The sequence below is a fragment of the Copadichromis virginalis genome, linkage group LG22 (assembly GCF_057382275.1).
Source record: "Copadichromis virginalis isolate Kocher_CV1m ecotype Utaka linkage group LG22, C_Virginalis_male_GT1.1, whole genome shotgun sequence".
NCBI lineage: Eukaryota > Metazoa > Chordata > Actinopteri > Cichliformes > Cichlidae > Copadichromis > Copadichromis virginalis.
The window spans coordinates 22,687,105-22,714,608 of NC_140638.1; the positions used below are offsets into that span (position 1 = coordinate 22,687,105).

At 40.6% G+C, this 27,504-nt stretch overlaps 1 long non-coding RNA gene across 1 annotated transcript; it reads right to left on the reverse strand.

The window, feature by feature from the left end:
• Positions 1-24,763: 24,763 nt before the first annotated feature.
• Positions 24,764-26,989, reverse strand: LOC146683375 (uncharacterized). The gene is made up of 2 exons (XR_014917657.1): positions 25,576-26,989; positions 24,764-25,378 (listed from the first exon to the last, which is right to left on the reverse strand). It is a non-coding gene; the product is annotated as an uncharacterized LOC146683375 (long non-coding RNA).
• Between the last annotated feature and the right edge of the window lie 515 nt (positions 26,990-27,504).

Below are 27,504 nucleotides of genomic sequence, written 5' to 3' on the forward strand. Positions count from 1 at the left end.
TGTTTACCACACCTTTTAATTACTTTATTTCTTCTACAGCACTTGTATAAAGTGAAAGTTGATACATTAAGTTCATTTCTTTGTTTTACTATCTCTTCGGTGTACATGATTTTCTTGTATGCTCATAAGTATAGCTTATGTACATCAGAGAGTTTTTGTTATTGAGTGGGACTCTTTTCATGCTTTCATTATTTTTTCTTTTTCCAACTGCAGGCGTGAACACAGCATTACAAAAATGAATAATTCTAAAAAATAATAGACTGAATAAAATATTTGGAGGTAGTATTGCTTTTTGCTCTCATTAAAAAAACAACAACAAATAAATCACGCATCATGTCAGTGATTTTTGTGTCCCTGCTGCTTTTCTTTGTCCTTGCCTTAACAAACGCCTGCTTGGGTGAACAGCAATGTGTGTTTGCTCTCCGTGTTTGCCATGCACCTATGAGGTTTCAGATATGGTAGGATTTGGCGATGCCATGCAGCTCACATAGACTGTCCTCGCTCAGTGCTACGCACCTGCTGTGCTCCAACACCATCGTTCTCATCTGGGCCAAACCGGCTCCTTGTGAAATCAATTTCTGCGCTGGGGTCGGATTGTGTACATGCGTGAGGATACACAAGCCTCTGTGTGTGAGCGCACGCCAATTTCTCAAAACCAACACGTTTTCCCTCAAGTCACAAATCACAGAGTTAAAAATGAAGCCACAGCTGTAGATAGAATAATGAGGAATACGCTCACAGGTAACAACAGGTGTTATTGAAAATATGTTATCCTCGCCGCAGGAACAAGTGACGCAAATGAGAGTGAGAGAGGAGCTAGTGTCTGGCTCTCTGCGCACGGGAATCAGTTGGTTTTGCAACTGTAACCATCGATCACAAACAGCAATTCGTTGAGATGTTGGATGTCTCTGTGCATGACTAGAAGCCCTCTGTGGCTCTGGGCTGAATGCCCAACAGTGTGATCGTCCACTGTTTACCCTTGCATTGCATATCTGTGTGATGTTTGATCAAAGAGGCACTGAGACAAACAGTATGTCAAATGTGGTGGTGCAGTGGATTAACTTTGGGATTCTGCAAGACTCTTGTTGTGTTACTCACAGCTTGAAGCTGTTTTTCCTCATGGAGAAATGACTTCCCTTAATGATTTTGCTTGGTGGCTTTAGGCAACATCATCTGACTTTCTTCCTATGCTAGAAAAAAGGTATGACTTACTTTGTCATTGCTGTCACTCGCTTATTATTATTTTTCTCTGTCTCTGTAGGTAAATGAAGCCCTAGATCTGACAATATGGTTTGGGCTCACATTTATATCTATAATCTGAGGAAAGGAAAAAAAACAACAGAGGCTTGTTTAATAATATCTTAGCTTGGCTGGTACTGTAAATAACTTCCAGGAAGGGATCCAGAGACAAGGAACTGCAAAAAAGCTACACAGTTGCTGATTTTATGAAAGCGAAAGCAGCCAAAAAAGTAGTAAATGTACAGCAAAGGATATGGTGAAAGTGAGCAAGACTTTGCAGCATATACGGGCCATATGTGGGGGTTTGGATTGTATCACCACGCTCAACTAACAGTGGATTATTGGAGACTGGAACATGTGGTACGGTTCAAGCATAAAATATCTTACATACAGCAAGCACCTAATTCTGTGTCTCCTCTGTTCTTTTTGTTTTCGTAATCCCTGAATGCAGGAGTACAGCGCCCGACTCACTGCAACACCTTAAGGCCACTTTTTTTTTAGTCCTCAAAATGCCAAACAAAAATAAATGCATGCACGCAGGGCACAACAGGAGGAAAGCTCATTTTAGAGTGCAACTTGCTGGTACAGAATCAGGCCCTCTATGATAAAGGATTGATGAAACTCTCCGTTGTTGTTTTTTTACAGTATTTTTGCGTAGTAAGCACTATCCTCAATGGGAGCTCCAGCATATTACTTGCTTGTTCTCACTTATCTCTAGTCTGTGCTCTTCCTAAACCATATTAAGGAGGTTTGTGACTTTCCCGGTGATTTCCCCATTCTCGTACGGTCTAATATGTGTTTTTATTTTCTGCCACTTTTGTTCTTCCACATGATGCAAGAGAGCAGGAAATTGCTCGCTGATATAATCTGCCACAGAATGTAAAATTTAATGGTGTGTGTGTCTGAGTGGGTATGCATGTGCCTGTAGATGTTTGTGTTGAAGTTATATTTAGAAAAAATAAATAAATAAATAAAATAAAGCATTCTTAGGATGGAGGTAATTGTCTCTGTCTTTGTCAATACCCGGACAGATGCATCTTCAGTGTCCTCCATTTGGCCATGGACTGCTGTTGCATCCGAAATTGCTACATGAGGCTTTATTATATTTGTGCATCCAGTGTGTAAAAAACACGGAGTGCACTTGGCTCCTTAATGCAGTGCTCCGGAGCCAGGCAGGAGCGGCTGCTGGTTTGTTTACCAACCAGCACACTGATTGTTATTAATATGCGGGAGCCCAGAGAGAGTGAGGCAAAAGTAAAGGAAGCTTAAAGAAAGCAGAACAGATTGTCCCTCGATCATAACAGATTCTTTTTCCAGGAAAAAAAAGGTAAAAGCCATAACAATGAAAATACTCCCTCCTCTTCTCCTCTTCAGACTCTCCCCTGTGACAGCCTTATGGCTTGTCATGCAGACAATGGTGTTCAGAGGCTCATTTGGGGTTTAAAGATGTCCTTTATTGCTTCCTGTACCACTCTACAAAGCCTTGCATTGATATCAGTAAAAGCGATTACGACCTGTCGCTTTAGCTTGTTGGCTACAGACACCAGAAACACATAGTATGGAATAAGTTTCTCTTTTTTGGATGTGGGTGGGTATTTTATGAGGTAAAAGCTAACACTGATATATCACCTTTTTCCTTTTAGCTTTTTACCCTTTTAAGCTTCATTAAAATCTATTTTTGATTCAACCAGCTCCTAAAAGAAATGGCATTTTGTTCTTAGAGAATACAGTGCAAAGCAACACCTCACAGCTGCTGTGGATCTTATTTATTTTTTAAAATGTGTTCATTTGCACCCCCATCCCGTTATATTTTGCTAGAAAAAATGGGAAATAGGTGCAGTGATTTATTGAAACCTGTGCAGACATACATAAGGATATGGTATATACGTTTCTACCGTTCTAACGAGGTAGAAAGTCAATATTTTGGAGGACCACCTTTATTCTTAAACACAGGCTGAACTCTCTTAGACAAGCTTTCTTGTCATTTCGTTAAGCAGTCTTCAGAAATAGTTCTCCAGGCTTCTTCAAGGACATTTAAAATGCTTCTTTGATGTTGTCTGCCTTTTGTTATACTCTCTGTCAAGATCATTCCACACTGTCGAGGTCCAGTCTGTGACTGATGTGTTTTTCTAACCAGACATGCTTTTATGCACTAGAAGTGTGTTAGTGATCACTGTCTTGCTTGCAAATAAATCTTATTCTTCTGTTTATCATTTAATCAATTTTGACAAGACCTCCAACTCCACTGGTAGAAATGAAGCCCCAAACCATGACAGAGCCTCCACCATGTTTTACAGATGTAGACACTCACTGTTCTTTTGTTCATCTCACTTGTACTATTGTATACTTATTGATGACAATTCAATCAATTTGAAAACAAAGTTTTTTTTTAACTCAATGAGACCTTTTTCAGTACAGCACTTGCTTAATTTAGCATACCTCGGCCTTGTCTTCCCATTTTCTTTCCTTAAGATTCGTTTCTTGACAGCAATCCTTCTACTGAGAACATTTCTGATGAGTTACCAGTGAGCAGTAGCTGGCTCAACTAAAGAGTCTGATACATATCACAGGTCTTTTGTCTGGTCTTTGCTGGATTTTTTTCCCATTTCTTGCCAAGATGTATCAAATTTCTTTTGTTTCTTTTTAGGTAGCTCCTTAGGAATTGCCTTCTGTGTACAAAAATACTCTTTCATGCCTGTCAAACTGTTATGTTTGGCATTTTTCATAGATTCAACAAAAGAAATGGGAGAACATTCTGTGTTTTAGCAATAGGTTGCTAGTAGCACAGTACCACTGTCAGATTTAGCAAGCTAAAGTTTTAGGACTCCAGCAAAACAGGAAAAGGCAAGGCAAGAAGGCAAGAGGTAGTTGAAAAATCTTTATTCAATCAGGCAATCATTTATATGAAATAACAGTGGCAATGGCCAACAGGTGAGTGGTGATCCAAGGTGGCAGGAAATAAGCGGCGTTCGTCTGAGGTGGGTGAAAGCACATGAGACTAAATCCGAGGGGTGTTGGGTAAACGTTGGAGACAAGGAGAAGATTTGTTAATGCACAGGAAACAATCATTAGAAAACGCCTAGCTGGACTGGCTGGTTTACCACACTGAGTGACCTGATAATTTGGTGAAGACTGAATGTCCGCGCTGGTCCGTTTGAATGGTAGTTGATTGCATCTGATGATTTGCAGGTGATCTACAGAGAAGAGACAACATCAGCTGGAGCGGACGATTACAGCTGCTTTCCAAAAACAAACTGCAAACTCATGGAACCAGGCCTCTTATGACAGACAGTTAAAATGTGTTTTCTTTCTAGAGTATTTTGAGATTGAGATGTTTGCACAGTACTGTTTTGCAGATTTTAAAAATATCCTTTAAAGCTGTGGTGATTTTAAAAATTGGGAGATATTTAGCTGTGGATTTTTCACAGGGATGGGACCTGCATGTTGGATCATGTAGATGCTAGCATGTGGGGAGTCTGTTAATAGTATAAACTTTGCATTAGGTTTAGATGCAAAACAGTAGATTAAAAAAAAAAACCTAAGCACAGATAAAGCGTAGTTGGAAATGCAGGCAGGGTTTGACAGATTATGTGCCATAGTGAAAAATTAAAATATTACACTATTGCAACATTTTTCTTACAAAATTTCAGTGTTTGTAGCAGCAGCTTCACACCATGACTCTTCCAGTTTTAAACAGCCAGCGTTTACCTTTATATATTTTACTGTATTGAAAACATTCAGATTGTATAGCCCTGACGACCTCCAGGAATCACTGTGTAGCAGTTTATTCAGTCACATGTATACCTCTATTGTGACTGCACAGCATGAAACCCCGAGTTAGATACTGTAGAATTTGAAGTTGTTTTTTATTGATGGGAGTTACACAGTACTGACCTTAACTACACATTGAAAACAAAAGCAAAATTCTAACACTATAAATGTAAAATTTGAAGAATAAAAGGCATGCTGTTAAATAAATATATATGTGGCTTCTGCTAGCTCGAGTGTTTTTCTCCTGCAGGCTATAATATTAACTGACAAAGAAAGGAGCTCTCCAAAGGAAATACAGCAACAATATCATTTGTGCCATTTCCACTGCAGTGGGGGCTTGAGACTTCCACGTTGCTCTATTGAATCTGCTGTTTGTAGATGATGTATGTGGAGAGCGAGCCTTCCCAAATGAATTAATACCATAACCAGTTCCAGATGGCTGCAACATCTTGTTCCCCTTTCTGTGATCGTTTTAATGCTTTATTGATTGCTGTTGTCCAGGGAACCCAACCTGTGTGCAGTAGTATTTATTCCTTCCACACACGCGCACGCAAACATGCACACACACACATATTATCCTCTACCACACACCTCTACCATTCCTACACTTCTCTGTCAGTAAACCCACAATCCATTTTTCATGGAGCTCTGGAATGATTATGCCACAAGCTGATTGGACACGCCTTTTCATCCAGTCAATTCTGGAAGAATGGTCAGGCTGGAGGAATGGGACATGGACACGATATAAATATTAAAGGGTCACAGTTCAGTAGTTTCATTGCGGTTGTTTTATTGTTGTTAGCTTCTTTTGCAGGAAACTAGGAACGGTGGTTTTTATCATTGATAGATGGTTTCGTGTACATTGTCCTGTTAAGTGTATTACCAGCCACTGCTTCTATAAGACTTTGTTTTATTTATGATGTATAGCTGTTGCTCTGTAATGCATTCAAAGCTCAGACTGATAGTGTGGTGAATTCATGCAATGCTGCATGAAAATAGACAAATTAGTGCTGCATTCAAACATAAGCAGGACTTTCCTAGCCTCATATGCTTCAATGCAAGGCACTATAACTTTTACATTTCTTTCTACAAAACCAAATTAACCTTTAGGGTTTATTTTGAAATTGTTTAGAAGAAGGCTTAATCATGGCAGATGAGGAGGTTGATACCCCTCGTTAGATTTGACTGTGGAGCCAGCAGCTGGTTAGCTTATCATCAGAAGTCTGAAGGTACCAAAATCAGCCTGTCCACACTTGGTTGCCTAGAAACTGGTCTGGGCTCAAAAATACTAAAGTCCAGTGTACATGTGTGTTTCTTTTTTAATACCACCTGGCATTGTTTGTCTATGGTACACAAACTTCTCAAATCTGCCACTGCAGATTTTGGAACATATGTGTTTTCTTGTCTTCAGATGGCTACTGGATTAAGACATGAAGTTTTTCATGCAAAATAAAATGGCAGGTTGTGTAAGAGTCACATAAATAAATACACACTGCGTTAATGATTTTGGTTTTAATAACAAATGCCAAACAACACATTTTGCTGCTAATTAAAACACATTTTCCTGATCATTTTAGATATCCGATTTATATTTAAATATTTAAACTGTAATTTTTGCACAGTTGGTCTAAGTAATTAGTCTGCTGTTGTTGATAGAATTATCAGGTGGCCACAGATTGATGTTCCACCTGAAGCAGCTGTGGGGGAGTGTGTTCTACAACTCCTCAGCCCACTGAAAGGACAAAATGAAAGGAAGAGGTAGACAGACGTACACAAAAAAAAAATGCAACAGGAAATGTGTAATTACATTTGATATCAGGGGGTTGATACTACAGAACATGCAGGAGCATGATTTAATACTGAGAAGAATTTCTCCATGAAAAATGATTTAAAAACTTTATTCAGAGATTACAATACATAAACATCTCAGAACAATCCAAACGAATGTGTCTTAGTAAACGGTTGAGCCACTGTGAATAGCTTCAGTGTAGCCTGAAAGACGTTAATGAGATCTTCAAAGCACAGGGACATAACACCATTCTTCCAAAATAGGTACTGTGCAAAAGTGGAGCCACACATTCTAAGAAGCCAGACTTTTCAAATTTTTTAAAGTGGTCTCATCCAAATGTTCTGAATGTGGAAAAGTGGCTGTTAAGAAGCTGTGCTTAACAAATAGAAACAGTGAGACATAATATGCCTGAAAATCAGTATCAATAGGTCAGACAGGTTGATGAATCCAAATCTGAAATTTCTGGTTCAAATTGTTTTCAATAAGTACAGAGAAAGACAGGAGAGAGACACAACAGTGTGTGTCTACAGCCATGTGTAAAATGTAGTGGAGGCTCTGCCATGGTTTAGGGCTGTATTTCATCCAGTGGAGTTGGGGATCTGACAGAATCATGAATACAGAAAAATACCATCACATACAGAGCCACCATGCAATATCATCTGGATCATGTCTGATTGGCAACACCTTCTTTTTATTTAGAATGATCCCAAACATTGCCAATGCATGATAGAAAAACACACAATGGAACACTATCAGCCTCCTGCTGAGCCTGCACCTGAACATTCTTGAAGCAGTGTGGGATCATTTTGACAGAAACAACAACAAAAGTCAGCCGACATTCAAACAAGGGCTTTGAACATCCTCCAAGAAGCCTGGAGAACTATTATTGAAGACTACTTAGAGAACGAAAGATCAGGCTGTGTTGTAAAACGTGGTCATATATATGTTGGTGTTCAAGCTCATTAGAAATTTGTAAACACTTACATACTGTATTTCATGACAGTTTGCTCGTATCAGTAAATGACCTATTTCCCATTTACTGAAATAAGAGTTGGCCTAAGGTTTTTGCACACTTCTGTATATTCACTCATTTGGTATTTTGTCGACATGTCTAGTCATAAGATAAATGTTATCATTTAGAACAATTCATTTGGAGTGAATCTGCCTTTCAAGGGTACAAATAGTAGGTAGGTCGATGAACCCAGCAAGCACAACATATCCCCATTAACATACTGTATTACAGCCCCCAGATCTCGTTATTGTAGGATTCACTGGCTTCATAGTTGTATCCAAATAGAAGAAAAACTTCTAATATCCCTACAACCTAGCAGTGTACACTCATATATTTATATTATATATTTTGTTTTAAATTGGCTTTGAAAAGTCTGATAACCCCACTGTTACCGATACAATTGTCTGCATGAGCTGTTTTTTACTGAGTCCTGCTGTCTGGAGCGAAAGGAAAGTATTCTAACCTTCATCATGGCCAGAGTGAACACAGAGGGTGCTTCAGAGACACTGTACAAGGTAAGTATTTTGAACATTTCTTACATAGCGACCATTTTTTTTTCTTACCAAATGATACCCTGCCTGGCAGTTCAAATACAAGCAATTTGCTCTGGTGCCCTTGTCACTGGTTATTTGTAGTGATGGGTCGTTCGCGAACGAAATGGCTCTTAGAGCCGGCTCTTTGACGTGAACGACGCGAGCCGGCTCCTTATCGCGAGCCGTCACGTGGGTTTTTTTTTTTCTTTCTTTCTCTCAGCCTCTCTCTCGCACTTTTTTTCCGCTTCACTCTGCACGCGAGCCTTGTGCTTTACGCTGGGCAGAGGGGGGAAGGGCGGTAGTTACACTCAGTAGCACAGGAACAGAGCCAGAGAGAGAGAAAGAGAGGCAGGGACAACAACATTAGAAAGGTATAGTAATCATCCACAACTATTTTCGGTTGCAGATGATAAAGGATTGAGAAAGTTTATTCATGCAGGTCCATATGACAGAGAATATGCATGTTCTTTTTGTTTTCATATTATAATTTATATTTAATTGTGTTGTGGTTTGCAGTGTTTTGTGTTCTTTTCACTTTAAATTTGTGAAAGGAAAAAGCTGAAAATTTAAATAGTTAAAACTTGAAATGTGAATAGTTGATTTTTGTATTATATGATTTATTTATTACATTTTATGTGGAGTGAATAAATAAAAGTATATTTACGGTGGCCCCTAGAGACAAAGCACATACAAACTTCAAATCACGTACGAACTCTGAAGCATGTACAAACTCCAAAACACGTAAAAACTCCAAAACACGTAAAAACACGTACAAACTCCGAAGCACGTAAAAACTCAGAAGCACATAAAAACTCAAAACACGTACAAACGACAACAGAAGTGCTCCAGGATGCTGGGCGCAGTGTTGAGCCTTTGTTATCTTGTGGCTACACAAGCCAGCAAGTACCAACGACCGGATTTGGTGTGTGGTAGTAACAGGTAAATGAACTTTTTTTTAAATTATTTGAATATATATATATGAGTGCCTGTGTATAAATACACAAACAATACACACATGCTTTCAATTGTGTAATTTAAGTGATCTAGTAGCTCTGCTTTGGAAGTTCAGTTCATGCTAGAAATGTGTTTTGGAGTTTGTACGTGTTTTGTCTCTAGGGGCCACCGCATATATTTATATATAAACATATATAAATAAAACCACTTGTTTTTACGTTAGTAATTCCTTTTGTGCATAATTTTATATTATTGTTAATAATAAATTAATTAAAGCAACAAAACAACCTGAAGAGCCGGTTCGGAGCCGAAAGAGCCGGCTCTTTTTAGTGAGCCGAACCGAAAGAGCCGGATCTCTAAAAAGAGCCGGAAATCCCATCACTAGTTATTTGCAGGTCTTTGCAGGAAATTCATGGAACAGCTGATGATTCAAGGGACTGGGTCTGCACTAGTCCTCTTATGTTGCCCTATCATATATGTATGTGCTCTTAACCTGAAAGGTATAAATACGGAAGTGTGTGTGCAATAAATGATGGCGCAGAGGAAGGTGTGTCCCTCTGATGTAAAACTCTAAACAACGTGTGTATGGTTTATTCCTCCGTGAGATATGCGAGTAACCCCGGTATTTCTGCCCTAAAAAAATGGAACCTCCAACAGGTTATGGGCCCAGAAGGGATGTGGGAAGCCGGTGGAACCGTCTATGCTTCGACGGAGACGAGAGAAACTATGAACTGTGGGAAACAAAGTTCCTGGGATACCTGCGGCTACTTGGGCTAAAGGCTGCCATTCTGAACAAGCCCGGCGAGTCGGAGGAAGAAGACAAGGACTTGGATGAAAAGAATGAAGTAGCTTATGCAGAGCTAATCCAAGTATTGGATGATAGAAGTCTTTCACTCGTGATGAGAGATGCCAAGGATGACGGACGAAAAGCGTTGGAGATTCTGAGAGAGCACTACGCCGGTAAGGGGACACCACGTGTGATTAGCCTGTACACGGAGCTAACGTCGCTACAGAAAACTCCCAGTGAGAGCGTCACAGACTATATGATAAGGGCTGAGACTGCCATTACAGCTCTGAGGAATGCAGAAGAGACATTAAGTGACGGACTGCTTATTGCAATGGTGCTAAAAGGGTTGCCTGAATCTTTCAAGCCGTTTGCCATACATGTAACCCACAGTGACAAAGCAATGACATTTAGTGAATTCAAAGCTAAATTAAGAAGCTACGAGAGCACCGAAAAGGCCACATGTTCTGAAGACAATGTGATGAAGGCAAATAACTGGAAGAAAGAGAGAGACAATGCAGAAATAATATGTTACAACTGTGGAAAAGAGGGTCATATAGCACGTGAGTGTTACACAAAGACCGAAAGGAAAGAACAAAAAGTGAAGCAGTGGTGCGGTTACTGTAAAAGCTCAACGCATAAGGACAGCGACTGTCGCCGACGAAAGAAGATTACTGCTAAACACGTAACTGATGCAGAAGATCATAGTTTTGCGTTCAAAGCCAAAGACTGTGGAAATCAAGGGCTGAAACAGAGAGGCCTAATGGTTGATACAGGGGCCACTTCTCACATTATTTCGGACATTCAGAGATTTAAGAGTTTTGATGAGACATTCACACCTGGAAGACACTTCATGGAATTAGCTGACGGAACGAGGACGAGTGGGGTCGCACTGAAGAGGGGAGATGTGGAGGTCTATCTACAAGACAGCGAGGGACGAAAGGTGAAGGCGACACTGGAGGGAGCACTTTACATTCCCTCTTACCCGCAAGATATCTTCTCGGTTCAGGGGGCAACGGCCAAAGGAGCCTCAGTAACCTTCAAGAAGGGCTGCAACCAGCTTATCCATAAGAACGGGACAAGGTTTAAGATAAGTGAATATGAACGCCTATACTATCTGAACAGTGTTACATCTGATCATTATGTTGACAACGACGAATGCAATGGCTGTCATGATGTAGAAACTTGGCACAAAATCCTCGGCCATTGCAACTATGAAGACTTGGTTAAACTAGAGGACATTACCGAGGGTATGAAAATAAAAGGTAAAGCTAAACATTACCAAGACTGTGAAGTGTGTACAAAAGGCAAATTTATCCAAACCAGGAATAGAGAGCCTGATGAAAGAGCAGAAGAAGCATTAGAGCTAGTGCACACTGACTTAGCTGGACCGATAGAACCAGAAGCTAAAGACGGGTTCAGGTACAAGCATTTACTGATGATTACTCAGGCACAATGTTTGTGTACTTTCTAAAGGCTAAAAGTGACACCGTAAAAGCAACTGAAAAGTTTTTGGCAGACGTCGCCCCCTATGGGCAAGTAAAGAGAATCAGATCAGACAATGGAACTGAATTTACATCTAAAGAGTTTCAGACATTGTTAAATAAAAACACGATAAGGCATGAGACATCAGCGCCGTATTCACCTCATCAAAATGGGACTGCCGAGAGACAATGGCGAACACTTTTTGAAATGGCACGGTGTATGTTGATCGAAAGTAACCTGCCAAAAAGATTATGGACTTATGCTGTTATGACTGCCGCAGTAATTCGTAATAGGTGTTACAACAGACGCACAAAGCAAACCCCTTATTACATGCTGACAGGAAAGAAGCCAGACATGTCGAGGATGGGGATTTTTGGATCAGTTTGCTATGGTTACGGGCACAACAAAAAAAAGTTAGACGCAAGATGTGACGAAGGAGTTTTTGTGGGTTACGATAAAAACAGTCCGTCGTATCTAATCTCAGAGCGTTCTCACTCCCGAGGCGTAACATGTCGACGTTTTGTCACGTCCCGCGGCGTTCCTGGGGAACGCGAAAGGAGACCTTCGGCGTTCTTATGGTACGCGGCGGGTTATGGCTGAAATCCAGTTAATGACACTCCCGCGGTAATAGACGTTCCAGCCCTGTATTCCAGCCCTAAACCTAACCTTATCCCTAGCCCTAACCATAACCTTATTCCTGACCTTAACCAGGTCTTTAATGATGTTAAATAGCGTGTTTCTAAGCGATTTGAAGAAAAAGAGCGAACATGTGTAGATTCAGTCCAGACGGTTCTCATATGTCCTCTTTTTTCCGAGGTCGTCATTTAGGAACGTGGTGGGTAGCCGAAAACGTAATATGGTGACGATTTGTCACCTAGCGTAAAATGTTACGCTTTGGGAGTGAGAACGGGTTGCTAATCTACTACCCTAAAACAGGACGAGTTCTTAGACATAGGTTGGTCAAGTTCCTCACTAAAAGTGTAGTTGAGCACCAAACCCAGACCACTCAGGTTGATGACAATGGAGATGATGCTTTGACTCCAGGGGACATCTTGAAGTACCCCGCTAGAAAGGACAAAACAGGGAATGACCAGAGATCAGATGAAAGTATGATCCTGGAACCTGAAAGTGACATTCAGGACAATGGCATAAATGATGCACAAAACTCAGACAAACAGAGTGATAGAACAGAGTCTGAACGATATCCCAAACGAAACAGGAGAAGGCCAGATTACCTGAAAGACTATGTCCAAACTGCAGAAGACGACCAAACATCACTGACTGTAGATTACTGTTACAGGGTGATGTACGACATACCAAAGACTTTTGAAGAAGCTATGCAGTCATCGAACTCTAAGTGTTGGTCAGATGCTATGGAAGATGAAATAAGATCCTTGAAAGACAATAATACGTTTACTTTAACCACGCTGCCAGAAGGTAAAAATGCAGTGGGGGGGGAGATGGGTGTATGTGATAAAAGAGAACCCAAATCAGACTAAAACATTTAAAGCAAGATATGTTGCTAAAGGCTATAGCCAAGTTCAAGGCATTGATTACAAAGAAACCTTTTCGCCGACTGCAGATATGACGTCAGTGCGTACGCTGATGCAATTAGCAGTACAGCACAACTTTAAACTCCATCAAATGGACGTGAAGACTGCTTATTTGCACGCCCCAATCGATTGTGAGGTGTATATGCAGCAACCAGAAGGTTTTGAAGTAAAGTCAGACACAGGTGAAAAACTGGTCTGTAAACTAAACAAATCACTATATGGCTTGAAACAATCTGGCAGGAACTGGAATAAGATGTTACATGACCATTTATGTGAAAAAGGTTACAAACAAAATCCTGTAGACCATTGTGTATATTCCAGACAGACAGCGAGTGAGACAGTGATTCTTATCATCTGGGTTGATGATGTAATCATAGCTGCCAACGGTGAGGACGCTATCAGAAACGTGAAACAAATGTTGGATGAGAAATTTAAAATGAAGGATCTTGGTGAGCTCAAACATTTCTTGGGTATTGACTGTATACAAGAGAACCATGAGATAAGACTAAATCAGACACGGTACATCACAAAAATCCTGGAAAAGTTCAAAATGTCTGACTGTAAGCCACGTTCTACTCCTTGTGAACTCAAAAATGATTTTGGTGCACATGGTGAATCAGTTGATTCAGGAAAATATAGAGAATTAGTGGGCAGTTTGATTTACTTAATGACATGTACAAGACCAGATTTGAGTTGGATAGTGAGCAAACTGTCACAATCCCTGTCTGAGCCAAAAGAGCATCATTGGACAGCAGCAAAACATGTATTACGTTACCTTAAGGGGACACTAAACAAAGAGCTGTGCTATAAAAGGATAGAAGGAAACCTAAATCTTATAGCATACAGCGATGCAGATTGGGCCACAGACTTGAGTGACAGGAGAAGTACAACGGGTTATTGTTTTGTACTATCCAAAAATGGGCCAGTGATCTGCTGGAAAACCAGGAAGCAAGCTACAGTAGCTTTGTCAACGTGCGAGGCAGAGTACATGGCGATGGCCGCCACAGTACAAGAAAGCTTATACCTCTCACAGCTACTTAATGGCATGGACATTAAAAGGCAATATTCACCAGTTACCATTCTTGCAGACAATCAAGGTGCAATTGCATTGTCCAAAAATCCTATAAACCGTCAAAGATGTAAACACATCGATATCAAGTATCACTTTATTAGGTCTGCTATAACTGAGAAGGAAGTACAAGTTAAGTATTGTGCAACAGAAGACATGGTAGCAGACATCATGACTAAGTCTGTAAGTAAAGTGAAAATAGATAAATTTACGCATATTTTGTTTGGAACATAAAACGTTGATATGTGAATATCATGTAAATATGTATATCATGTAAATGTGTAATGTATAGTGTTAAGAGCAAGTGGGGGTGTTGCCCTATCATATATGTATGTGCTCTTAACCTGAAAGGTATAAATACGGAAGTGTGTGTGCAATAAATGATGGCGCAGAGGAAGGTGTGTCCCTCTGATGTAAAACTCTAAACAACGTGTGTATGGTTTATTCCTCCGTGAGATATGCGAGTAACCCCGGTATTTCTGCCCTAAAAAAATGGAACCTCCAACATCTTATCACACAGCAAGCACTAAACATTTTAACTAAGTGGAAAAAACCCCATCTGTCAACTGCTTAGGTTTTATATCCATTTTTCTTCTATTCTTTTATGCATGACAATTACCAAGGCCACGTCCTTGATTACCTTATAGCCGACTCTACAACTTGTCTTCTCAGCAGAAACTTGTAGATTAATACAAGTTTTGCACTGCCTCATTTGAACCTCCCACCTGTTCGTTCCTCACACTGTCCACCACCTGTGTGCTGTGTGCTCTGCACTTGGCAACATAATGCAAAACAAATTCAGAAAAATAGTGATCTGTCAGAGTGCAGCTGGAGCTGGAAACTTCTAAACAAAAGTTATTCCATTTTTTTTCCCATGTCTGTCTGAACAGGCACATAGAGCTTGAAATTAAATAGTAATTGACCTATAGTGCCTCAGATAAATCATTTTTTTAAACTATATTTAATTTGGATTTTTCATTATATTTTCAATGACTGAGTAACCCCACTTTGCAGTTCCATTTCTTAGGCTCTTTGCCTTTATACAGTTGTTAAACAATATTAGGTATCTTTTGACTCCAAAGCATAAGTCAGCAGGCCTGGTCATTTTCAGGCCAGGTAGGTTTTGTCTGCTGCTTAAACTACATGAATGATGAAATATTTCTAGAATCATGCCAGTCTGGGAGCTAAGAAAAATGTCACAGCATAAAATCATCTCCTTGGTGATTCTACACATAAAACTACAAGGAGTCTTGAGGCATTGTTAGGGTATTGTGCATGTTGGTAAAGGCATATGGCAAGATATATTGTCCATCTGAAAGGTGGTCCTGGTGGTTATTCCTCCACATTTCCCCCCAACCCATTCCTATTCTACGTAACCTGCCACTGAGTGCAGTGTCTGGAAGCACAATTGACTGCAATCTCTCCTACTATTTATTTTATCCCCTTGCGGACCACAACAAGGCTGTTCCCCCACTAAACAAATCAATGTAAGGTGTAAAAAAGTAATGATGTGACGCTGAACTATAACACCCAAAGCTAGGAGCTACTAAATCAGCCCCAGTGCTGGACAATTCCCACCGAGTGCATGATTAAGTAGCTCTGACTATGGGTGGTCATGGGGTGTTTGCTCATAACTCAGTCCACAGTCAGAGTGTTATGGAAGCATTGGGGAAAAGCATAAAAAAGAGGGATTACACCCACACTGACACAAGCAAAAAAAAAAAAAAAGATAAACAAATGAAAGCTCAATTTAAAACTAAACAAAGACAAAAACAACCAGGAAACTATAAAGACATAATACAGAAATTAAAACTAAATACAATTTTAAAACACTTTAAAAATTATACAAAACCTAAAGATACTATGGCAAAATAAAAATCAAATAATAAAAAAAGGAATAAAAAATCCTATAATAAATGAAAAATACAAAAATTAATTTATTAATCAAAAACATAAATATAGCAACAGAAAATAACTAAAAGCAAAATAGTAAATACACGAAGAGAGAGAAAAAAAATATAATCTTTAAATACACCACATTTCCAATTTTTTGCCACACATTTGACCTGTATAGCGTCTTTTGGAAGCCATAATTGATAACAGTATTCTCAAAACAACATGACATTAAATATTCATTAAATACATTTAAATGATTTGTTGCAGAAAAATAATGAATTGTATTTATTATTAACATTGTTACTTGTAGAAACATAAATTAACTTCAGAGAAACAGCCAATGACAATATAACAAATAACACAACCTTAATGAGTTTAATTTTAAACAAAACACCAAACACACTAACTCAGTCGAAAGAAAACTTGACGTGCCTCATAAACCAAGGCAAAACAGGCTTTTACATCTGTTTTCCATTGTTTTGTGGATATCAAGGTTGACGCAAACAGAAGCTGGCAGCTCTCTCTTACAGCTCTCTTCCTCAGGTCAATGTAACCAAGACAATGAAACAATGAATAAATAAATCAAACAATCACTCAAAAACAAACAAATAAAAATCATTAGAATCCTAACCTAACAAACTTAAAGTAGCAGTGCACTCTTAAAACACAAAACAAAATGACAAAGAGCCCTGAATTGCTCCTTCAGCCAACTTAGACCCTGGATTGCATCCATCGACTACAGAATTCACTGATAGGTCTGTAGTTCCATAAAAGGTGGAAACAAGAGGAGCCAGTAAGTAGGAAGGGAGGAACCCAGAAGCCAGGACCTGGAAGCAGCCTAGTAAACAAGAACACTTAATACAGTGGCTTGCAAAAGTATTCGCCCCCCTTGAACTTTTCCACATTTTGTCACATTACAGCCACAAACATGAATCAATTTTATTGGAATTCCACATGAAACACCAATAGAAAGTGGTGTACACGTGAGAAGTGGAACGAAAATCATACATGATTCCAAACATTTTTTACAAATAATTAACTGAAAAGTGGGGCGTGTGTAATTATTCAGGCCCCTTTGGTTGTCTAAGAGAATATTGGGAGCAACAACACCATGAAGTCCAAAGAACACACCAGACAGGTCAGGGATAAAGGTATTGAGAAATTTAAAGCAGGCTTATATGGGCAGAAATCTGTGCCATCAGACACTGAATTTGAATAAGTTCAATTTGAATTTGAATTGCTCAGATTGAATCTGAATTGTAACTTGAATAAATGCTTTTGAAAACTGAATTTGAATTAGTCTAATTTGAAATTGAAGTTATGGTTTGAAAATGATCATCACTAATTGAAATTGAATTTTATATTTTGAAAATGAATTGATTTGCTTTGAAACTGCATTTTATCCTTTAAAAATTCAGCTCTCGAATAATTTCAGTTTCACTTCTCACCATTCAGTTTCAGTTCTACAATTCAATTTCAGTTCCAAAATTCAGTTTTTTGGAACTTACATCCGGTTCCGGTTCAAGCGCAGATTAATAGAACTACGTTTTACTAGCGGACCGAAAGTGTTACTGACGGGAATCTACAGCGTCTTGAGCTGAATTAAGACTTCAGAAGTCATTCGTCATGTCGAATGACCAGCGGATAAACTCTCAGGTTGGTAATAAATGTATTACATGTATAAGAACAAGCGTCATGTTTGTTAGGTTTGTAGCTTGAACCTATTCGCTGGAACGTTAAGACAATATAATTACACTGCAAGCAAGACACAAGTAGGCAAACTTCTTCATGGTACTCGTGCACGGGAGAGAACCAGACAGAGCGCCGTTCCTTCGCTTGACCCCAGTAGCTCTCGTCCGTTTTCCCGTATCACTGTCCTTTTATTGAGGTTACATGAATATGCATAAGTTCATTAACATATGACGTCTACATACAAACAAAGAGTACCTTGCCTGTGTGTGTGTGTGTGTGTGTGTGTGTGTGTGTGTGTATGTGTGTGTGTGTGTGTGTGTGTGGACTGCTGATCAAAGGGTCAAACATTCTTGGTCAGGAAGAGGGTAGCCTCCCCCTCACCCTAGATGGTTCATCCTAGATAACACGGTGAGGAAGTCCTGCAGTTCATCCAAACAAAGAGCACTTAGACTAGAACAGACGCAACTACGTTAATCCTACCATAAAATAATAAGACACGGTATGACCTCTCATGCTCCCAAAGTGCTGTCTAATACACACAAAGTTTGCCGACTATCAAGGATCAAAACCTCTACCAATCTACAACTAATTACAAAACTCTATAAGCATATATAAGTAAATATTTCTAAGCATAAATGACAATCAACAATACAAATCTAACATTTCCCCGCTTTTTGACCTTTATGCTTGAAAAGTTCCCAGGTATGAATACCTCATGTCTGACAGTTTCAATGCAAACATTTTTATACTCAGCATATGTCAAATCACCCTAAATTACTGAAAAGGTACACAGTTTAATAAATGTATTAGCAGTTACCCCATTCATTGAGCTCATCTCATGGCAAACTGCATCTTACGAGCAACCAAAGAAATTGTTAATTTAATAGTGAAACTAAAAAAGTAACATTTTGAAAAACATCTCAACTTGGTGGTGCTTCCTCCAGGTGTGCACATCACATGTCTCTCTGCAGAGTGGTTTAAGTTCTGCAGGGCGTCATGAATGTCTCTTCCAGTTGTTTCCATCGTTGTCCATAGGACCAGAGTCCAAATGTATGTAGAATAAACATTCAAACATACCAGTTGGTTTTGTTGTTCGTCAACATGGGTCTCAGCTATTTCCAAGCTGCAGACCTCTCAGCACTCCAGTTTTATGGCCTCTTACCAGCCCCCATCACCTGACTTCAGACCTTCTTGGGCTTGGAAGTCATCGTCTTCTTCTTCTTGGCCTGAACCTCGGCGCAGGGCGTGTTTATGATGGAGCCTTTCCCACCACAGCGCTGGCACGTTGAACGCATCATGAAGGGTCCATTTCTTTCATGTCGCTAGCCGCATGTGGCTTGCCCGAGTCACTCAGTCCTTTTTGAGCATTTCAACATGCTGCCGCCGCAGACCCTGGCCTCAGATCCAGCAAGTTTAGCGCGCTGATCTCCAAAAAAGTCCCGAAGGCCAGAAAGACGTCAAATAAGTGTCTCGTGCTGAGAACTCAAACAAAAACTCCTCTTCACGCTGCCATCTTGCTCGCCCCTCCGTGAAATTCAACCAATCAGACAGGAAGATGGGTTTGCTTTCTTCTTCTGCTGCTGTTTATCCACATTGCTGCTGCTTTGCTGGGACTTTTTGTGCTCAGGACTTGCTGCTGTCTCTTTATCATGGAGCTGCATTCCTTATCTTCAGGGAGGAGTGAGCTCGCTTGTGAGGTTGAGAAACACATGGCACTGTAAATAAGTCAGCCAGAAACTTGGCCTGCATGTTTCCAATGATGTTAAACTATAACTTTCTTCCGACCGCTGCATGTGGAAAATTGATTCAGGTCTGCTTTTCACCTGAAAGTGACAAACTAAGACATTTCATTATTATCATCACTGCTTAATCAACACACATCTCTCTCTGTGTGTGTTTTTGTGAACAGTCTTTTCTTAAAAGCAGAAAATGAAATTGTAGTTGTTTTTGGCTGATCAACACAAAACCTTTTTCCTATGATTTTTCTTTTTCACTCTTTTTTTTTTTCGTTACAATAGCTGGTGACCTGCAGAATCACCGCTCTCACTCACAATCAAAGGCAATTACTTTTACACAGCGCACAAAAACACTGTGATGTCAGACACATTCACACTCACTTTTTCATCTGCATAAATAAACCATATGGCTGGAGATATGTGCCATGGTGATCCATAAGCATGATCACCAGTTTATTTAATTATTTTTAATCCAACAAAACAAATAAACAAAAACATGATGCTGATGCTACACACACACACGAGTCAAGGTGCAGAAAAACTGCTCATGGAAACGCTGCACACTCTCTGTTTCCCTCTCTTTGAGTAGTTCTCAGACAGCTCTTGATCTGATAATGTGTAGCTTGCTCATCAGCTCAAAAAACAAAAACAAAACTGCAACGCGACATCACACAGTAGTTGCATGCTCTGCCCACAGTGGCAAAGTCTTACACTTACATATTCAACACAGCTTCTCCATCATGTATTTTTAGATGTTTCATACAGGGTTGAGCATATTAGTTGTTTTCACAGATGTGCTCTATATCTCAACAATGGCTCATAATAAGACGACAGTCTTCCACACAGGTCAAGTGCCTCTATGCACTTCATGAGTTTAAATATTTATCTATATCACTTCACCTCACATGTCATTGTACTGAATTTAAGCAACCACAAGTTTAATGTAGGTTACTTTTAACAACTATCCACCTCAATGGTTTGGCACACAGGCTGTTAACATTTTGTGTCAGGAAGGGGTGGGGGGAAAGCCACCCACCAGAGCACAGCTGCTGATGTGGGCTGGCCTTTTCCACACACTCTTCAAGGCTGGTGTGTTTTCTGAAAACTTCTAACATTTGAATCTCTTCCATTTATAAGCCTGCGATTAACCGCACGGCTCAGGTCCGCGTGAAACCCGCGCGACCGCATTCGCGTGCACCCACGCAGCTGTGGAGCCTTCGCTCTCTCTCTTTTATACATAAATACTTTTGTGCTGCCAGGAGCAAAGTCCAGCACAAACGTCTGTCTCCCTCCGACTCACTCTTGGTTGCTTAGAAACCCATGATAACAACAACAGTCGGTGTTACAGACCACGTGTTCTGCTCCGCACGCACTCACACAACAACAACAACAAAAACGACGACGACGACGACAACAACAATGACAACAACACAAAATAGGCCTACTCCGGACTCACACCGGACCGCTCGGGACCCTGACCCAGTTGTGGGACGCTCACCCACTCGCGCGACAAAACCCAATGAAGGGACGCTCGGGACACACACCCAGGGCGATTTCAAAACCGGACACTCACCGGACGCTTGGGACCCTTGGGCGATTTAACCAAAACTTCTTTTTCGGGACACTAACCCAGTTATCGCTCCACAAAGCAGCGAACTTCTCAACGCCTCACAAAATGGCGGAGACTGCACAACGACACGGTTATAGAGTCGGCCTCTTTAAACTTACTTGGCGTTGCTTAGCGTGTAATATCAGCCTGAATCCCGCCGATCGCCATTCATCGAGGAGAAAGACAGACAGCGAATCCACAGGAACTTCCTGGCTGACGTCAGTCTTTCAGCGTGCCTCCCCCCCCTCGGTGAATGCGATCCCAGGGAGCCGGCATCGAAGGACCAATTAATGTTAGGTTTGTAGCTTGAACCTATTCGCTGGAACGTTAAGACAATATAATTACACTGCAAGCAAGACACAAGTAGGCAAACTTCTTCATGGTACTCGTGCACGGGAGAGAACCAGACAGAGCGCCGTTCCTTCGCTTGACCCCAGTAGCTCTCGTCCGTTTTCCCGTATCACTGTCCTTTTATTGAGGTTACATGAATATGCATAAGTTCATTAACATATGACGTCTACATACAAACAAAGAGTACCTTGCCTGTGTGTGTGTGTGTGTGTGTGTGTGTGTGTGTGTATGTGTGTGTGTGTGTGTGTGTGTGGACTGCTGATCAAAGGGTCAAACATTCTTGGTCAGGAAGAGGGTAGCCTCCCCCTCACCCTAGATGGTTCATCCTAGATAACACGGTGAGGAAGTCCTGCAGTTCATCCAAACAAAGAGCACTTAGACTAGAACAGACGCAACTACGTTAATCCTACCATAAAATAATAAGACACGGTATGACCTCTCATGCTCCCAAAGTGCTGTCTAATACACACAAAGTTTGCCGACTATCAAGGATCAAAACCTCTACCAATCTACAACTAATTACAGAACTCTATAAGCATATATAAGTAAATATTTCTAAGCATAAATGACAATCAACAATACAAATCTAACAATGTTAACAAATGATAGCCGTAAGATAACTTTTATGCTTATTGTAGCTGTTAGCTAAAAGCGCTAATTTAGCGTAGTTTGCCCTGAATTCAGATTTGACAAACAAATATGATCGACTGTTTCTAGTAGAATTCCAAAACTGTCATCTTGGACCCTCTCAGAGTACCCCCTCTGTATGCTTGCAGAGACCCCTACAGTAGGGAAACATGCAAAACGGTGCCCAAACCTTTGTATTTTAGCTTTATTTATGTCTTATGCTGGCAGACACTGTGCGATTTTTTTCAGTCGCGCGATTCAGCTTCTGCTCAAACTGTACGATTGACTCGCAGGGGTTAGAAGTTCGTAGGTCACGATACAGGGTCTCACACTATACGGCCCGATGCTCTGATGCGACCCGAGTGCTCACACTGTGCGTCCATAAAATGAAGGTTATAAGAGAAATTCTGTTGCTCGCTCTCTCTCTCTGTCTTTCACTCACACAGACACACCACCACCATCAACTTTGCTAAATTGCTAATGAAAAACATTGATCAGGCAGCTGTGATTGAGCAGCAATGTAAATCCAACTATTTTCACGGTTGTTGTGGTCGTGATAATTTTGTTAGGCCACATCGAAAAGGTTGCCATAGTTCTACAAGTTGTGCCTCCATCGCTTGTGTGTCCAGATCACACGCTGCACTGCCGTGCTGCGCCGTCTTTTTCGCTGACATTTGTGTTTGCGCGTGCGCAGTGTGAGAAGCTGCGGCGACACCCTCACGACCAAGCGATTGATGATCGGGAGCTGGTCGTGAGGTGTTAATCGCTTCTCGTTACCCCACGTATACTACACGATGCACGACGCACGATGAAGGCCAAAATCGGGCCGATCGCCAAAACGGTCGCACGACTCAAAAATCGGCTCAAAATGGGCCAAAAATTGCACAGTGTAAGCCCAGCATAACACAGCATCCCAACTCTTTAGCTAACTTAATAACTTTAGCTAAAGTGAATAGTTAGTCTAATTCATTAGTGCAGCATTACTGGATCACCTCTGTTTGAAGTGATATAATATGATATACAACTATCACTGAAACAGCAAACTTTGTAAATAAGCAAACAACACTTCTCATTCTCTAAACGTTTGGCCACAGCTGTAGATTACACTACCAGTGCTTGTTCACTCTTGACAATAATTACATTTCTAAATTGACTTTGTGCATTTACAGGTAAACAATATCTAATATTTTATCTAAATGACTGCTTTGTCTTTGAAAAGGGTGAAGAGCCTGAGGCCGGTGACAGTCCAGTTCTACTCTAAGTACATCCTTACAGTGGCTCACAGGACTAGGCCACATTCCTGTCCTGCCAGAAGAGAAGAGAAACTTCAGAGTCTTCATGCAGTTCAACCACACCTGTCATATTCCGTATGACAGGGGTCTCAAACTCCAGTCCTCAAAGGTCAAAGTGTCATGCAACTTTTCCATGCCCTCGAGGACTGGAGTTTGAGACCCCTGCCGTATGGTGTTCATGCTGTTTTCTACCCCACAGTTACAGCATGTCTGACTGCCTGTTCAGCATATGCAAAAATATATGATGAGTTTAAGCATGTGATGACTAAGGCCTTCCATTATGGTGTTTGTCATCACATGTCACAGACATCTGGATGATCATTTGGAATAAATAAAATACTAAAAACGTGTTACTTCATCTTTTATCTTTATTATTATTGTTCTTATTTTACACTTTTCATTGTTAGGCATTAGGTTTATTTGTAGTAGTCCTTTCCAACGTCTTTCCCTCTTCCATGTTACTGTGTCAGCTTGTCAGCATCTATTTGGGTTTGGAAGTGGAACAGAAAGTAAAGAAATCCAAAGTGCCATTAAAACCAGGAGAGGTTCTTATATTTCAGAAGAAGGGATTAATTCAAAAGAAATGACCTCAACGCCATATTTTATTTAGGAACCCTGGAGAGCACTTTGCAAAATAACACATTCTTATAATTTCACCCTCAGATGAGCCAAGCTACGACTGTCAGGGAAGGTGATGTAGGTACAGAGCATATGAGAGTGGTTAAGTTAATGTCTCTTGTCTAGATGAAGGCACAAGAGGGATCAATGGCAAGGCGTAGAGATTCAGTATCTTCAGTCTTCAGTGGACACTCCATTTCTGGCACAAAACACCTGTAAAAGATGGTCGATTTAGGAGGTGACCCGACAACTTCAGCCTGTCAAACATATTAATGGAGCAGTGTGTTTAAAAAAAAAAATTAATTAAGCATGCACTCAGTACCCTAAGAATTATTATGGTAGTTAAACACAGTGATAGTTGTATATCATATTATATCACTTCAAACTAGGGTTGCCAACTCCCTGAAAAATAAATAAGGGACACCTCGTGGCCAGGGCCGGGCAACCCAGTTGTCTTCACCCTTCCCAGCAAGGCTGGACTGGGACAAAAAATCGGCCCGGGCATTTTGACTAGAGACCGGCCCACCAGGATAAAGATTGAAATGTGACGTCATTCAGGGATAAAACCGCAAAGGATTCTGGGAACTTGTGGCAAGAGGTACTAGCGCACGCAGGCTTTCAATTGAACTCAGTTACACAGCGATAAAAAGAAACCCAAAAAATGGCAAGAAGCTGTTGTATTATTAACTGCAATAGCCGGTCGCATGACAGCCACGGGAAGCCGATGGGTAAAGAGATCGTTTTTTTTTTATCGGATTACGTCGTTGAAGTGAAAATTTTTAAGCCATGTTTCCGAAGTAAGAGCCGACGGATGGTCTGGATATACCAAATATAACATCTCAGAACACTCCAGCTCACATGTTAGTCTGATCCAAGCATTCCCACAAAGGTCAGAGTTTTGTAGTAGTTAATGCGTCATTTTTCTTAACATAATTGGTGATATAGGTTACAAGCAAGTCTGGCGCTGAACAGAAATTGTCGCGCTATGCTCCTTTGTTTATTGTGCATAAATAGTGAATTGTCCTGACACAATATTGCGTTTCGCTTCTGTTATAACCATGGTACACTGACAAAACCATATACTTTTATTCACAAGATAAAACAGTTGTTTTGTATCACTAATTGTCCATTGCGATTACAACATACAATATTATTGTCACTGCTACATTTCTGTAATGCTACTGTAACCGGTTTCTGCTTCATCCCGCTGCAACAGTTCGGCCCAAACAGACTCCTCGACTCTGCGTTGTGTAGTGTTTTTAAAAAGACAAGGAGTCTCTGATCGATCGTTGCCACTTTATTTCCTGAATGGAAACAACGGTGTATTATCAGTGCACAGGCTCGCCACACACCACTCCGCACAGCACACTACGGCAGAACATCTCATTAGCATTCCGCTTTAGCATACAGTTTCACACATTAATAAACAAATGAAAAGTACATAAAACTGGTGTTGGACATGTGTCCACTAAGCACTTATTACACTCGGTGCTCTTCAGCTAATCAAACATGTTTTATGTGTCTGTCCTACTTAGCTATATTGTGTGCGGAACAATACAACTCACCTCTCGTATGGCTACGGCAGACTGGCAGCGATTACTGCAGCCAGCCACACCGAGAGGGGGGGGCGCTGTTTCCCCATTACACTGATATTTGTGGCAAGTGGAATAATACCACATAAACACTGTTACACTACCAGAAATTATTTCCACTACTAATTAATTACCGTTGAGCTCAAAGGTCCTATTAATAAACTGTTAATGAATGTGTATTTATGAAGACGATTTGTGAGACTGGTAAACTTATGATATGTACAATAGTCTTTCGTTCTACACGGTGCGTTTCAAGGTCCTGTACCCATCCGTCGGTAAACTGTACCTGGGCTTGTTGCAGTGACCTGAAGTTACTAAACTTCATGAGTGTATGCACTCACTCCAAGAAGCGTATAATTATAAATCTGAGCGTGGTGAAAGTTGGGCAGCACGCTGACGTCTTTTGTCCACTCTTTCACTCCTTTGATTTTTTCCTCGTATCTTTTCTTTGTCTTTTCGTCGAGTCTGTCTTTGTACGGACCGGCATTGTTCTCCTTTTGTTTTGTACATTCCTTTTTTGTGCGGCAAAGAAAAAAAAGAAGGTATTGGAACCGGAGAATGAACGTTTTGCGGTGCTGCAAATGTTTGCATTTGATGCGGTACTTGGATTGTTTTGCCACGAGTTCCCGGCATGCAATGCGCGAAAATCACGTGATTGCTAAACAAGGGGGAGGGTGCATCCAGCCTCCTCGGCTGTAATTGGTCCAGCCCAGAGTCGATCATGACCAATTGGCGAATCCAACACCTTTCATTATATATACCCTTCCTAAAAAAAAAAAAAAAAAAAAATCCATCGGCCCATAAAAACAAAAAATCGCCAGCGGCCCACCGGGCAAATGCCCGGTATGCCCGATGGCCAGTCCAGCTATGCTTCCCAGTGTGGTAGCTCTTTTTTTGTGTGTGAAATTATTTTTTTAACCATTTGACTTGAAGTTGATTTAAGCAGATGCATATTCTTTGTGATATGAACACATGGGAAACAAATGATCATTTAGCCATTTATTTTTAGCTCAAAATGACAACATTAACACAGTAAAACAGGTCTCCTTCTTAAACAGAAGCCTGTCATGCTTAACTTTTGAGAATATAAGTAAATCTTTCTTTAAAAGAACTCTGTCCTGCTTAACTTAAAATTATATAAATTAATAGAAAACAATAGAAAGAAAAATATTCTTGTAACTGTGCACATATAGTGCATTTAGTACAATTGGCTTCAGTTGAGGTATTATTTCAGCTTTTCTAAAGCTAATCAGCTGCTCCTGTTTGTAAACCCGCTTGTTCCCATGATTACGGATCATAACTCATCATCATTATTCATCTATGTATTACTTTTATGTATTAGTCATCTATTTGTTGTAATCATCTATCCTTACAGATGTTTATTACACAAAATAAGTTATATTATCTGGCCACATAGCGCTGATATTCACTGCACATGCCCATATTAACTTTTTCCAGCCAGGTGTTTTCCTTTTCCCATTCCTCCCTGTGCTTTTGCAGCCTATTTTTCTTTCTCTGAGCGAACAAACATTGCTGCTCTAATGCTGGGCTCACACTGTGCGATTTTTGGCCCATTTTGAGACGATTTCTGAGTCGTGCGACGGATTTGGTGATCAGACCGATTTTGGCCTTCATCGTGCGTCGTGTAGTATACGTGGGGTAACGAGAAGCGATTAACACCTCACGACCAGCTCCCGATCATCAATCGCTCGTGAGGGTGTCACCGCAGCCGCTCACACTGCGCACGCGCAAACACGTAAACGTCGGTGAAAAAGACGGAGCAGCACGGCTGTGCAGCGTGTGATCTGGACACAAGCCATGGAGGCACAACTTGTAGAACTTTAGAAAGCTCATCCGAGCCTTTTCGATGTGGCATCACAAAATTATCACGACCACAACAAC